The 13,550-nt window shown below is 35.0% G+C and overlaps 1 protein-coding gene across 2 annotated transcripts in view; it reads left to right on the top strand.

The window, feature by feature from the left end:
• The first annotated feature begins 601 nt into the window (after positions 1-601).
• LOC149064689 (uncharacterized) overlaps positions 602-13,550 on the top strand; it is a 209,366-nt gene continuing 196,417 nt past the window's right edge. Inside the window, exon 1 of one of the 2 annotated variants that reach the window (XM_089255114.1) lies at positions 602-680. The gene's annotated coding sequence lies outside the window, so the exon portion shown is untranslated. The remainder of the gene's footprint in view (positions 681-13,550) is intronic. The other variant, XM_089255113.1, reaches the window with a different exon arrangement.

Genomic DNA, 13,550 nt, shown 5'->3' with positions numbered 1-13,550 from the left:
ACCGAAAAATACCAAAAAAAAAAAACCTTTACCTGAACTTGCACATCCTTTCTTTAATGTCATCAAACTGTCTGGTATTGAACTAACGCTAAAACATCTGGTGGTACCACATTGAGATTAATTTTTTCATTCCAGTGATATCGCAAGTCTCTCAAAATTTTTAGTTAAGAGAAATCTCGACGGTTGATGACGAATTATATGGGATTCTACGAGAATATTCTGTAAATTTTCAGGTATGGTGCTTATTATATATATATATATATTTTCGGTTTTTTTTTTTACGAGCTAGATCGGCGTTTCTCTTCTAGTGTTCCGGAGAAATCCTGGGGTTTCACTGGCAATAGTAAGGAGCTCTTAACACGGGGATATCGTTTTTGGAGAGATTTCGGGGAGTCGGTGAGCTTGATTGAGGAAAAACAGTTAACTTGTCAGTTATCTTTAGTGATTTTTACATTATTAACTGCGTATTATTCTGTAAAGGGGGGGGGGCACAGTGGCCTTTATTTTATTGGTGCAAGTTTCAGGTATTGAACCAACGCCAAAACATCCGGTGGTACGACACTGAGATTAAGTTTTATTCCAGTGATATCGCAAGTATCTCAAATTTTTAGTTAAGAGAAATCTCGACGGTTGATGTCGAATTATATGGGATTCTACGAGAATATTCTGTAAATTTTCAGGTGTGTGATGCTTATTATATATTATGTTTCAGTTTTTTTACGTGATAGATCAGTGTTTCTCTTCTAGTGTTCCGAGGAATCCTGGGGGTTCACTAGCAATAGTAATGAATAGAGCACTGAGAAGAATGGATTTATCTAGATCAGGAGCTCTCTTAACAGGGATATCATTTTTAGAGATTTCAGGGAGTCAGTGAGCTTGATTGAGAAAAACAGTAATTTTTACATTATTAACTGCGTATTATTCTGTAAAGGTGGGGGGGGGGGCAGTGGCATTTATTTTATTGGAACATGCAACTTGTACATATTTTCTTTAATGTTATCAAACTGTCTTGTATTGAGCTAGACAGTTTACTAGTTTACTTACAGTTTATTAGGAAGTTTACAGTTTGGCTAGAGCCAAAACATGTGTTGGTGACTCATTGAGATTAATTTTCGCAAGTTTCGAGTTTTTAGTTAAGAGAAATTTCGTCGAATCATTTCGGAGTTTACGAGAATATTCTGTAAATTCCGGTGTGATGTTTATTATACTTTCAGCTTTTGGTTTAGTCAGTATTTCTCGACTAGTGTTCCGAGGAAGCCTAGGGTTTCACGGAAAAGGGTAGTGAATAGCACAGTAGAATAGATCTATCTGGATCAGGAGTTCTTTACCAGAAACTCGTCTTTTCCAAGGGGTCCTTGGAAAGATTTCAGTGGGTCAGTGAGCTTGAATGCGAAAACAGCCAACCCTTGAACGAGTAGCTTTTCATTATATGCAAAGGGTCCTTTAAAAAACGTTCAAAGCATCCAGTTTGAGGATAAAAAATTAAGAATCGCCTTTGCACACAGGGTATATAAGGTCATATTCTTTCATTTTTATAATTTGAATTTGCTGGTAAATTTGCTAATTAACGACAACTTTTCGTTTGTTACATAGCATGTGTGGCTGAGATCTGGCGTATTTGCTAAAATGTTTTCCTTGCATTTCTTTTTTTTTTTTTTACCTTGAAGTTTGCAATCCGTTTTCCCCCTTACTATAGCAGGCCTGTCATGTGGGGGACCGGGCTAGGGCATGTGTCCTCCCCTAGGCTTTCACAAAAGTTTAAAAAATACAATAGAAATGGACAAACAAGGGGAAATGTATATATAATATATGCACACACAAAACCTATATTGAGCATATGATTTTGCCCCCCACCTGGAAGGAGTTTTAAAAGAACATCCTATAAATTCAGATATGATGTTTATTATAATTTGAGTTTTTTTATTGCCGGCTAAATCAGCGTTTCTCGACTAGAGCTTCGAGGAATACTGGGGGTTTCATTGGAAATAACAGAATTGGGAAAAATATCTATCTGGATTAGGAGTATAGTGGTGGATTTAAGTCGGTTGAGGTCCCAGGCGCAAAATAAAATATTGGGCTTCTTAGATTAGAAAAAATTGTGAAGTTTGTGTTTTTTCGGGGTCCTTTAGAATTCGGGAGCCCCGGGCGCGAGCCCTGTGCTCTCGCCGTTAGATCTACCTCTGATTGGGAGTTATTACCCAGGGACCCCATCCTTGGAGAGATTTCAGGGAATCATTGAGATTGAATAAGAAAGAACTAACTAATCGGTTTGTGTTTTAATGATTTTTACATGATTAACTGAAGCTATTCTGAAGGGGTTCTTGGGTTTTATACCCATCTAATTGTCATAGGTAGTGTCAATTCCTCGCGTGGGCAAGTTCCAAGAACCAATAAATTTTAGGGGGGGGGGAGGGAGTTCTTTTTCTTTATTTTCCCGAAATATTGCCAAAATTAGACCTTAAAGGAAAAATGTCATCCGATAAGCCGCATATATGCGAATTTAATGCATTAACTAATGAGAGGGTCTGTTGTTGATTATGTTCTTATACAAAAATGACGATTTTTCTCACTCGAATCTATACGCCGTCTATTACAATATATTTATTTCTATTCCAACTACTCAGAAAACAAAAAATCTGCAGATAAAATAATCCGCAGCACTAAGAAATTCCCATTTGTTTAAACATAAAATACGTAGAAAAATACACTGTACATACGTAATAATTTCAATTTTATTCTAAATATTATAGATGTTTTGATTTTTATGAAAAGCCTTTCCATTCTTCAGTATTAATTTCGTTAATAAATTCGAAATTTTGTCGTATTTATTTTGGAATTTTATACACATTTTTCGATAAAATTAGTATTAATATTATTCTTTTCATAGTTATCTGGGAATATTTTTTTTTCTTTTGGTATTCATTTTGAAATTCAAATGTATTTCTGGATAATAGCATTTCTAGTGTTACGTAAATTTGAAAGAAATGTCAAAATTTAGGAAGAAACACTCATGAATAAAGAATTAAAACTTCGTGAAAATTTTTTTTGAATTTAATAATTATTTAAAAAAATATCAACTGATAAATATTTTTATTAGCGAATTCATGATGTTATAATCTCATATTATAATCATTTAAAAATTACTGTAGACATTTTTTTGTTGCACAGAGAGCAACAGACCTACATCGGTACAAGTATTTGATCACAGCACTTCACTCACAATTTGAAATATAGATGGCAGCATAAAATCTCACACAAAAACTATATACGCACTCAAACTGTTGGGCACACACACTTACACTTCCGACACAATTGGCTAAGTAGCTATTGGCGAAAGACCGGAGTTGTGCTTGGTTCGAAAGAAAGAAAGGAAGTAGAAATTTGTGATTCATATTCTTCAATAGCGAATTTATTTATTTTGCACGTGATAATTATTGAAAAATTTGAATAGAATAGTGCATTCGTAATGATTGATAATTAGTGAAAAATTACATTGAAAAACTCAAATAGATTTATAGTTTTCAATAGTGAATTTAGTAAATAGTGTTTTTTTTTGGCTGATAATTGGTGAAAAATTATGATATGTGGATGAATAGACTGATATTTTCAAATAGCTAGATTATCATGACTTAATAAGTGATGATTACTCAAAAAATTACTTCAAAAATTTGAATAGTTAATTTCTTCAGCAGCAAATTTATGTGTCTTTAACCTCATAAATATTGAAAAATTATGATGAACATTTGAGTAGATAGATATTTTATTAACGACTTTTTATACAGCTCTAATTCGTAAAAATAATAATGGTAAAATTTGAATGTTTTTAAACGAATAAAAGTGAATTAATTGTCTATATACACATGATAATTATTTGAAAAACTTTATTCATGAAAACTTCAAAAAATCACGATAAATATTTTTCAATAATGAATTAATTATGAGTTTTATGCCTACAATTATTCAAAAAGAATAATGAAAATTCGAGTAGATAGATTCGCTCACGATGGCTAATTTATAACGCGTTTGTATTATTGGAAAAATTATGATAAGAATTTGAACAGAAATTCTATAAGAATTTTTATAGAAAATGTATGTTTTTTGCCTGATAATTATTGAAAATATATCATAAAAATTTGGATTAATTTCTTTTTGTAGCAAATTTATGTGCTTTTTACGTTACTGAAAATTAAGATAAAAATTTCAGTAGATTGATATTTTGCAATAACAAATTTACGTATTTTATGGCTGATAATTATTGAAAAATCATCACACACACACACATAAAAATTTGAAAAGATTAATATTTTCGATAGTGAATTTATGACTTATATGCTTGATAATTATTGAAAAATTATGAGAAAAACTCGTCTAGATCGATTTTTCTTTTCCAAAAACGAATTTATCACAGGTTCTTAATGATTGAAAAATTATGATAAAAATTTGAGTAAATTGATATTTTTTTAATTGCAAATTCATATCATTTTAATTATTGAAATTATTTTCGAATAGATTGGCAGTCTTCAATTTCGAATTTTCTTGTTTTGTGCGTGAAAATTATTAAAAAATTACAAAACTGTGGATAAATTATTTTTTTCGGTACCAAATTCACGTTTCTTATAAATGATAGTTATTAAAAAACTACTGTGAAAATTTCAGTAGTTGCACTGATTTGTTATCAATTACGAAATTTAAATTGGAGTTTTAATTAAAAAAAAAAATTGATTGATATTTTTCAATTCAAAATTTACGTATTTTACCTTATACTTATTGATTCAATTTATTATTACATAATTAACATTCATTTACTTCAACTCATTGATTAAAATTCTACACATAAATTTGAATAATTTTAAATAGAAAATTTATAAACATGATAATTATTGAAAAAAAAGTGTATATCGAATTTATCATTATCGAATCATCATACACATGAAAAATATTCAAAAATTCAGGAAAATTGAATCGATTTATTTTTTTTTTTTTTTTGAGATAAAAATAAATTCAAATTCAAAAATAGGTCTAAGCAATTTCTACTGAGTAAAAAAAAAATGAAAACACACATATATACGCAAAAACTGAATAAATAAAAATGCTCATGTGTCCGGATTTCCTACTTATGTAAAACGATTTCCATAAAAGATCGCGCGTGTCCAAAAACAATGGATATGATCTTCAACTAGGAAATGAGGACTTCTCTGTGTAAGTTGTAAATAAGAAACAATGGACAGCACTCACTGATCATTCCTCTAAAACAGACTAAAGTAATCTGACTTGAACATGTGCTCGAAGACGAACAACGCTTACATACATATATATATAAGTATTGTATATGTGTATTACGTATTCGAGATGCGTGTACCCGTCTAAAACCGAAAAAAAAAATATGTGTGTTTGTGTGTAGGTCCATACACACACACACACACAAATAAGAAATATCATATTTATAACATATGGTGTGTGTTACACACCCAATAAGACATCGTCGAGTTATTGTTCCGTTTCTTTTCGGGCACCTAAACAAGGGCAGCGGGATAAGCGCCAGAGAAATATACAAACATACGCCCACGTCGGGACATGCGATAACACTGTTCAAACACCGATATCCTTGGAGTAACGTAACTCCCTTGTCGTTTTTCCAAAATGTGGAGCAGCATTTCTTGACATTTGGAATTCTTGTGGAAATTGCCAGGGGTTCCGTGAGGAATTGTAATCACAGCAGTGGCGAATGATGTAGGAACCCCTCTTGGACTGGGTTTTTTTTACGTAGCTTCAAGCCAGAACTTTGGTTGGAGGCCAAAGTAAAATATTTCGTGTAGGAGAAAATTCCAGGCAAAAAACAATTGTCTGTAACAAGTATGCTCAGCCTTAACGAGAGCGCTGGTCTCTTCATTGGTTTGAAAACGTGTCGCGGTCCACTTAAGTGATCTGGAGATGTGCCGCGGGTTACTGAAGTGGTCTGTAGATGCGAGGAGGGAGCCACTAATTGATCTGGAAAGATGCCGCAGATCACTTAAATGATGTGGAACAGCATTGCAGGTCACGTTTGTGATTTGCAAATGTACCACGCGCCGGGAATGCTTCGTGGGTCACTTAAGTGAGATGTAAAAGAGCCGCGGGGGGGGGGGCGCTTAAGTGCTTTAGAACTGTGCCGCGGATCACCTAATTGATCTGGGAACATGTCGTAGGTAGCTTAATTGATCTGGGAACGTGTCGCGGGTCACTTAAGTGATTTGAAAATGTGCCATGGACAGCACTCACTGATCATTCCTCTAAAACAGACTAAAGTAATCTGACTTGAACATGTGCTCGAAGACGAACAACGCTTACATACATGTATATATAAGTATTGTATATGTGTATTACGTATTCGAGATGCGTGTACCCGTCTAAAAGTTAAGTGATTTAAGTGACTTAAGTGATTTGAAAATGTGCCATGGGTCGCTTAAGTGATTTGTAAATGAGTGATTCGCGACACATTTTATTGTTACGACACTATAAATATTCCCACTTAGTTCATATTCACAAAACTTTACTTTTGGTATCACGGGCCACATCAGATGACTCCGAGGGCCGCAGTTGGCCAGCAGGCCATGGATAGAACAAATGTTGGTTCAGAAAACAATTGTCTATTAGGTCACCATTGCGAGGAAGAAACTCTATCTCTCTCTCTCTCTTACACACATTTCACTGTCTTACAGCGGTTATCCAATACAATCGAAAACTATTAGATAAAGTATTTTTAAAACCTGTCTATACCTGGTACTACATTATTTAAAATATTTAAAAAAAAAAATCATCCAATATTTCTCAAATCAATAATTCCAACACAAAAATAATAATAATAAGATAAATTGATATTTCACACAATCTGTAAAAAATCGCATGGGAAAGAAATCGATGCCCATAAAACATCAAAATTTTGAAAACGAAAATGTAGGCTTGAAATATATATATTTGCATATTTTCCCATAGAACCTACAATTTTTTTTTATAAGGGAAGGAGAGAGACAGAAAAAAAAATTTTTTTTTTCATTGCATGTGATTCATCATAAAAATTTAATAAACAAAAATTTCTTTTTACCAAAAAAAATGGATCGATATTTTTTCCCACGAGATACTTTCACACAAAAATTTTTACACTGAATTGTTCAGTGATCGGAGAAAAATATCTGATAAAAATCACCAAAGAGAGTAAAATGAAAAATCGACGTAAAATTATTTTTTGCACTAGCGATTGTTCTGGTTTGTGGTCACCCATAGAGATGATGATCATAACAATTGTGAAATTGTGACAATTTTGTATGTATGTCTGAATCGGATATTCGATTGATGTATCGATTTCACCCCCCCCCCCCGGCATTCATTTGACATGAAAAAAATATTCGTTTTTTTTTTGCAATTTTGACAAAAAAAGAAAAAGTTGCATTCAAAGATATGAATGCAATGTTATCCGTCATTTGATAGCAAAACAAAAATTTGCTCTTATTTTAGAATTCTCTCCTTTCCCCCCCCCCCAACTCCAAAACAAAACCGATATTGATTGAATATCATTGATCGTTATTGATTATACTACACGATACGTCAAATTCTTTCTATAAGAAAATTGTTTTGAAACTTTCGGAGGATTTTTCCCACGGTTATTTTGGATGGTTTTTCGTGTATCACGTGATGAGATATTATTCTGGGGAATAAATATTTATTCTAAAATTTTTCCAATTTTAAATTTTATGTTTAGGAAAAAGTATTGAATATTTTAAAGCATATATATATATATATATATATATATATATATATATATATATATATATATATAGGGTTACTGATATTGGATATATATTTTGATTATCATGTATTATTTGGTTATACTGCACCAATTTCGAATTTGGAATAGCAAATGATGTTGTGTGGAGAAGAATTGGCTATCGATTTTTTTCCGATTATTGTTTATCGATTTCAAGATTGATTTTTGGTACTTCGATTGCATCTGTTTTATGGATGATATTGAATAATTTTCATCCATTATATATACATAATAAGAAAGTGCCTTTATCTTGGAATAACTCGCGAACAGAGCCGTAGTGGGCCTTTTCGGGACCCCGGGGCAGACTTTTCCCCTCGGGATATTTTTGAAAAGGTTATGCAAAATAAGTGTAATTTTTTTTTTTGTTGGGGGGGGGGGCATTCGTCTCGAGGGCTCACCCTAGTGACGGCTCTGCCCGCGAACCATTGATCTTAGAAGCAGACTTTCCAATTAGAAGACGTATCCAGATAACGTGCAGACTTCAGATACGCCATTCATATTGCGAGGGGTTGTATAGTACCTTTATTTGGCCACCCTGCCCCAAATAATTCAAATTATATAGAAAGTTGTTGCGCGGTCTCTCTTGAGCCCGACAAACAAAATCCCACGTTTCTAAGTGAAATATTCACTTAGATGCCTGAATTCGAAAATCAGTGAAAATGAAGGAAAGAATCGGATAACCAACGGGAAACGTTTCTTTACCTCATTTATGCTGGTTCCCCCAACTTTTCTTCCCGTTTTTTTTAATTCAAATATCTCAGCAAATGTTTTATATACAGTTGAATCCCGTTTTAAAGAATATCGATATAGCGAAAACCTCGTTTTAACAAAAATATGTCTAATACCTGAGATAAGTTTACATAGGAACAAAGCAAAAACCTAGAATTCCTTTATAACGAAGTGATTTCTCTGATCTCTTGGAGTTCGTTCGTTATAACGGGATTCGACTGCATAAACTTGATTTTTTTCCCTCGACCTCAGGAAAGGGCAACAAATTTCTAACTGGAAGTCAGAGGACAAGGACACCGAACAAAACTGTAGATTTTTTTTCTCCTTATGACGCACTGTATCTTCACTCTTGGAACTGGCACAGAGTGATTCCTGAACACATTTTGAGTATCTTTCAAGCCGGAATCAAACCTCTGCGACGAACGGATAGACTATGAGATAAAGGCCGAATTTTAGGACTTACATGGCACCCTGTATAACACGCTCTTTTTCTCACAAAATTGATATTTTCTTAAGTCTTCATCCGTTTTTTCAGAGTCCGTTTTTATTATCGAAATTTTCCGATAAGGGGTCATTCAAGTATTACATCAGCATCGGGGGGGGGGGTTTCGGATTTGCTGACTTTCGATGACAAGGGGAGAGGGCGGTTTGAAGGTTGCTTACGTCATCAACCACCCTCTTTTGAAGATATGAAATATTCTAAGCTGCTGACGCAATTTTGCAGACGGGGGGGGGGGGTCAAAAATGGCTGACAATCTGCTTACGTAATACTTGAATGGCCCCTAAACAAGCTACGACTACTGAACCATACATGCACCTCGTCTATATTCCTCTGCGGAACCTCTAACGCAGGCATCTTCAATCCGTTGCTCGCGAGCACCACAGTGCTCTCTCAAACACTCGGAGTTCTCGATGCTCGTGTCGGATTTCGTGCTCGCGAGCACTTGATCAACTTTACGATTAAGCACCTTGTACAAATTGCATTCAAGGACTGAAATCAACCTATTTCATGCATTCGTATGCCAAACGTGCTCTTCTTTTGATGATGGGTACAAACAGCGAGTAGAAAACGTTTGAAGACCTCTGCTTTAACGAATTGGTACATGCTGGAATGCGCGTGTACATGTTTAGAACCTGAAGTGCAATTTGATTCTGTGTAATATTTGTTGTGTGTGTGGGGAGTGCCACCATCTGCAATCGGTTTTACTAACTATCAGTGAAGTGTAATGATTGAACATCTGTATAGCTGTAGGCCTGTTGCTCTCTGAGGCAAGACTTTTAACGGGAGATCGGACTCGAAATTGGGAACCATGGTAAACCAACTTCAGCCGACCACCACTGTGGGGGTTTGAACCCGGGACCTGACCATGCTAGTCCGTCACAGTGACCACTCGACCACCACAGCGAAAAACAAGCTGCTGGTTTGTTTAAGCGACATCCAGAAAACTGATGAAACAAAATTTTCGTAGAAACGAACGCGAATTTTTTACACGCAGCAGTTTCGTATAAAGCACAAGTAAAACTTTTATTCACGCCTTTAAGGGGTCATTCAAGTATTACGTCAGCATCGAGGGAGGGGGGAGGGGTTTCGGATTTGCTTACTTTTGATGACAAGGGGGGAGGGAGTTTGAAGGTTGCTTACGTCATCAACCACCCCTTTTGAAGATATGAAATATTCTATTCATTAACATTCGTTGAATTGACTTAACTCGCAAACGCGTTCCTCTGAATAACTTAAAAGGAACTGGGAGCATTAGTTCGACCGGGATCCCCTATATGGACCCACGCCATCCACAAGATATGTGATTACGGGGTACACACTTTTTTCAATCAATGTATACAGTGAAACCTCGATATAACGATATACTGTGGACCGAAGAAAAATATCGTTGTAGAAGGATCATCGTTATGTCGAGAGGCAGCACCTGCCGTCATATTTATGCATCCGTTGGCGTCTTTTCTATATCAGTGCTGTTAGTAACATTAAAAAATGTGCTTCTGAGTACTTATTCCCCGCAAAAAAATTGAATAGTTGATAAACAAAGTTCAGTTATTTGTATTGCCCTTGTAAAGAGGATTATCGCAATGCACTTCATTGTGTATTGCGTAAATACACTAAATTGTGTTTAGTGCTTTGTCAACCCTTTCGGTGATCAGGCCGATATTATTAGATGTCCTCCAAAGGTCTAGAATACATGGAGGGCAAAAAAGTATGTAGAAACTTTAAAAATTCATAAAAACCAAAAAAAAAAAAAAACCGAAATAAAAAACGGTTTGCAGGGTTAGCATCGCTAGGTCAAGGGAAATATTTTGACAGGAAAAAATAATTAAAAAAACAGCCGATAGGTGGCGCTGACGAAAACAATTCAAAGAACAGGTACGCAAATAAAGCGAACAGAGTGCCTCCAAATCGTTTATAACAGCAGTATGTGTTCCACATGACCACCACCAGAGGGATAACACATTGCAAGCGCGTCACAAATCCAGCAACGGCAAAGTGCAGCAGGTCCACATACACGGTTTACAACTGTGAACTGATTGTGGATTAGGAGTGCAAGTTCTTATAACCGTCTCATTTGCATATTTCCACCACCGAAGTCACTCTTACCAGTGTCACCAATCGGCAGCTTTTGAGTTATTTTTTTCCCCCTGCCTTAAAAAAATTCCCGTGACCTAGCGATGCTAACCCTGCAAACCGTTTTTTATTTCGTTTATTTTTCCGGGTTTTATTCATTTTTTAACTTTGAACGGACTTTTTTGCCAACCCTGTATGTGACGGGTTTAAAAATACTTGAAGAATATTTCGAGAGAAATATAGAAAAATATCGTTATAGACGGGGTTTATCGTAGTAAAGGATATCGTCGTAACGAGAGGAGTTCAATATTAGACTATAGGCGATTCCAAACAATATTTGAAAAAAAAAAAATTATCGTTGAGAGGGCTTTATCGTTATATCGAGTATCGTTTTAACGAGATTCCACTGCATTAAGAAAGAAAAAAAAATTTTAGACATCAATTTCATTATAAATTTTGTGGCTTCATCACGTTCCAAACTTTTAAAACGGACAAGTGATAATATTATACAGGGTCGACGAGGAGTCATGAGGAATAATATTATCAAAAATTAACTAATTTACATAAAAAAGTGCAGTTTGCACTAAAATTTATATCTCCTAGAGATTTTCATTTATTGATTTATTTTTTGATAAATTAATTAAAGCTAAAATTTCACTTATTATAAGAAGCACTATAAAACAATATGTACATAGTACATAAGTTTAACACAAATAGTGCATAATTAATTGAATATGAGAACCCCTTTCACCCTTTTAGATGTAGCCTGAGCTACATAATAGACGCTCACATTGAAATGTGATAGTTTTATGTAACACACAAAACTGTCTGTCAACTTTCAAGAAACATTAGTTATGCACTGTTTGTGTCGCATTGTATATGCTATATTGAGTTTTTTGTGACGCAGCGCTATCTGTGAGTGAAATTTTGAACTTTTTTATTTTAAAACTCATCAAAAAACTCTAGGTGAAGGGTGCTCAACTTTTAGGAGAGTGCGGGCCACTTACTTCATTGGTTCGGAAATGGGTCGCGGGTCACTTGAGTGATCTGTAGGTGTGTGGCGGTTCACTTGAGTGATGAGACGCGGGTTATACTGAAATTATCTGTAGATGTGCCGCGGGGTCACTTATTAGTCTGGAAATGTGGCCACGGGTCATTAAAGTGACGTAGAACTGCATTGCATCTCACTTGTGCGATTTGAAAGTGTGCCACTCAAGTGGTCTGGAAATGTACCGCGGGACACGTAACAGCTGTAAAAGTAATGCTAGCCGCCTAATTTCTCTGGAACTGGGCCATGGATCACTTCAGTGATCTATAAATTTACCAAGGGTCGCTTGAGTGCTATGTAACTGTGCCGATTGCTGCTCAAGTGATCTGTAAATACGTCACAAGTCCCTTAAGTGATCTGTAAATGTGTGACATATAAATGTTCCCGCTTACTTGATTTACAGAAAATTAGGTTTTTGATCGTGGGTCACATCAGATGACTCCGAGGGCCACATTTGTCCCACGGGCCATGAGTTGAGCGTATATGATCTGGATATCTTAATGAGAAACAACTAACTTCAACCAAAAACTTCTCGTCCACCCTGTGCAATTATATAATTCGCAACTAGAATGTCGCGAGAGGAGAAAAGGGATTAATGAATGTAGGCTTTGAAGTAGCCCAAGAGCGTAGTGACAGGAGGGGAACTTGAGGGTCTGGTGCACACCCCCCCCCCCTCCCGAAATGTGAGAAAATGACCGAAAAAATTGAAAAAGATGGTCATATCTATTGTTCTATCACTTTGGTCTCCCCCCCCCGAAATGAAAGTCGTCCCACCCCCCACAAATGAAATTTCTGGCTACGCCCCTGAAATAGCCGCAAGAGCTAAAAAATCACCTTTAAAAGCTGTATAGGCCATCGCCCCTTATCACGGTAAAATCACGGTAATTCAAGACTAAAATTTAATCAGATTCGAGTATAAATGAAAATTAAAACATTAATTAAATGCAATTAATTAATGGTATTATTCTGAAATTTTTTATTAATTCAACAAAAAAATTTGACCATTAATTATAGAGCTTTTTTCGGAATTAATTAATTAATATTATATTTAAAGCTTGTATTGCCTTAAGCTTGTATTTAAAGCCTTATATTGAAGCTCTTTGAATTTACCAATAGGTGTCGCAAATATATCAAATTCATCAGGTAAGCTATTATACAAAACACAAAATCTGTTAATAGCACAAGACAAAGCAATCAATGTCCTAAAGTGAGCTACATAGAATAATTTATTTGACCTTGTGTTGTACCGTGTGACCAAGAATCCAATTTTTGATAACAGAAAAGAACAATCGATATTACCATTCACCAACTTCCAGAAAAATTTCAAAAGAATGAAATCTCTTCTCTTTTGGAGACTGGTAATTAAAAAAAATTTGTCGGAGAAAAGTTGTCGAAAT

This window comes from Pholcus phalangioides, unplaced genomic scaffold (genome assembly GCF_987345545.1).
Source record: "Pholcus phalangioides strain wild (caught in Gottingen) unplaced genomic scaffold, Ppha-v1.0 ptg000042l_1, whole genome shotgun sequence".
In the NCBI taxonomy this organism is placed as follows: Eukaryota; Metazoa; Arthropoda; class Arachnida; order Araneae; family Pholcidae; genus Pholcus; species Pholcus phalangioides.
This window is presented reverse-complemented; position numbering and strand designations above follow the sequence as displayed.